This window comes from Notolepis coatsorum, assembly GCF_963971535.1.
Source record: "Notolepis coatsorum genome assembly, chromosome: 2".
NCBI classification, from domain to species: domain Eukaryota; kingdom Metazoa; phylum Chordata; class Actinopteri; order Aulopiformes; family Paralepididae; genus Notolepis; species Notolepis coatsorum.
Window position 1 is genome coordinate 225,349,413 of NC_140166.1, and position 2,610 is coordinate 225,352,022.

Genomic DNA, 2,610 nt, shown 5'->3' on the forward strand with positions numbered 1-2,610 from the left:
CCCTACTCCTGTGACCAGTGTGAGAAGAGCTTCAGTCAATGGGGTCATCTGCAAACACACCAGAGAATTCACACAGAATGGAAGCCCTACTTTTGTGACCAGTGTGAGAAGAGCTTCAGTCAACTGGGTAGTCTGAAATCACACCAGAAAATTCACACAGGATGGAAGCCCTACTCCTGTGACCTGTGTGAGAAGAGCTTTAGTAATTTGTCTAATCTGAAATCGCACCAGATAATTCACACAGGAGAGAAGCCACGTCATTGTGGTTTGTGTGATAAGAGATTCAGTAGATTAGCATATTTCAGAAAACATGAGAAAATACACTTGGGAGAGAAGATTCAGGGAAATGTCAAACCTGTCAATTCACCTGCACATTCCCAGAGGAGAGAACTGTCAAAGGTCACAGACAGCATGACCAAATAGTGGTGACCTCTCGGACGTCAAGGCCCTACCAGCAGAACCGGGAGTGAGGAAAACCCAGAGGGAGTTTCAACGAGAGGTTTCGTCCAACGCATCGCCACCACCCACCCCAGCAGGCCTTTCATCAAAGTGACTACACTTCACATGGCTCTCACTCTTCTTCCCCCCTGGTCATCAGGCCCCCTACAGCTATCCCTATGGCTCCACGCCCCCCTCCCCCTCGTCCTGCCGCCCAGCATGTCGAGCGACAACAGGAATACGAGATGAGGCCATACCCCAGTGGCCCGATGTACTACCCTGGATATCTGCCATCCAGGGATGATCAACACACCCGCCAGGACGACCAGCCAAGACTCTAAGAAGAGAGGCAGAGAAGATTACATTAGAATGCATGAATAATGGGGATGACTGTATTAAAGACCTTACAGATGTATTCTGGTCCTGCAAATGTATACCTATATCTGTTTAATCTAGTGTGTATTTTAAACTTGATTACAAAACAAGTGTGCCTCTGTTTTTAAGTGCGGAATGCACGAAATACAGTGATTGATAAGGATGTCTTTCCTCCTCCTCAAGGGTCAACTTACATTATCCAGCTAAGTAAAGGATGTTAAAAGTATACCCAGCGTCTGGCTAAAAGGTTTTTTTCTTATATATAATTGAAGTAAGAAAACCAGCTATTGACATTTATAACTTGTGTGTCATTTAAAGACTTTGTGGCCATTGATTGCCACTGCTCTATATATGCTCTGTCGAATGTCCTGCTGTACTGCATTCCTCTCAGGGTGAGGAGAACTCTTCCTCACTGATGCATTTTCATCCTCATCCTCCCTCCTTGTAGCGAGAGGAAGCCAAGGTCATTTGTATACAGACTGTACGTGTGTTTAAAAAAAAAGAACACCATGGATGATGTTTAAGAACGATGTTTTATGGAATGGACCTATCTCAAACCCTGCCCTCTTTTCTTGATCCTCCAATCACAACTGTCGCTTACCTCGGACAAACCGGTAAGCGACAGTTGTGATTGGAGGATCAAGAAAAAGGATTATAACTAACAATACCTGAACCAAGTATAACGTGTGGGCCCAGTGTGTGCTCCCACACAGAGTAGGGGGTGCACACGGCCCTCCCCCTGTGTTTAGAAAGTAAAGTACTTATAGTATAAAAGTACTTCTACCGGGGGCTGGGTATGTAATCCCAACACTGCACGCTGATTGGTGCTGACAAATATACTGTATTATGAAAAAGAGGTGTGTTTCTGTTTATCAAGATATGACTAACGCAGAACCCTGTTCTCGAGTACAGAAACGTCTTTTTTGGTCGCTCCTTTTTGCCTTGAAAACCTTTAACTATACCTGTAGACTTGTTGGAATAATTGTGCATTCTTTTCTATGACTCTTCTTCACACTGTATTCTTTTTCGAATTAAAACTTCACTTTTTAAAAAGGACCATTTCTTCTCTTTATTGAAACTTTTAACTGGATTGGATTAGTGGGGTATTGACAGGCTTTTAATGAACCTTTGATATCGTCTGCCACTCTTCATATGCTGGTAAGCCAACTACAAACGGGAAGGTATAGTGTCTTGTAAAATATGACTTTGTTACTCAAGTTAGTCTTCTGTCTCTAGGAGCTTGAGTCAGGCTGACCCATAGGTCACTTGCTTTTGTGACTCTTTTATCTCCATTTCAAAGTCGTGCGGTGTATTGGGACTTGAATATGGATGTTTTAAATGTGAGCTTTTCCCTATGATGGCGAGCACTATCTTGTCTGTTTAGATTTGAAGAGCTGTGCTTGGCTCTCCGCTCATTTTTGTGATGGTTTTTAAACCATAGAGGTTTATTATTGTTCTTCTGGAGAAAGATGACATAAATACTGCATTCAGTATTTCCAGGCTTTTTTAAATCCTCAAACAAAAGTATCAACTTGTCTATCATGGTATATCATGGTATATGTGTAAAGATGTCTATTTTTGCTCTAAGCGAGAGTGAAAGGGAAGGAATTTTGTAGTTTATTACTCAAAGAAGGAGGTATCCTGCCAGCAGACATTTGGTTATTTACATCCTAGGATTAACAACATCTGTCAAGTGTGGTATTTCAAATGCACTGGATAAACTGACTATGAAATGATTATCTAATGATTATCATTGTTTGTTTGTTAAATAAAATATAGACTCTGCAACCCTCACCA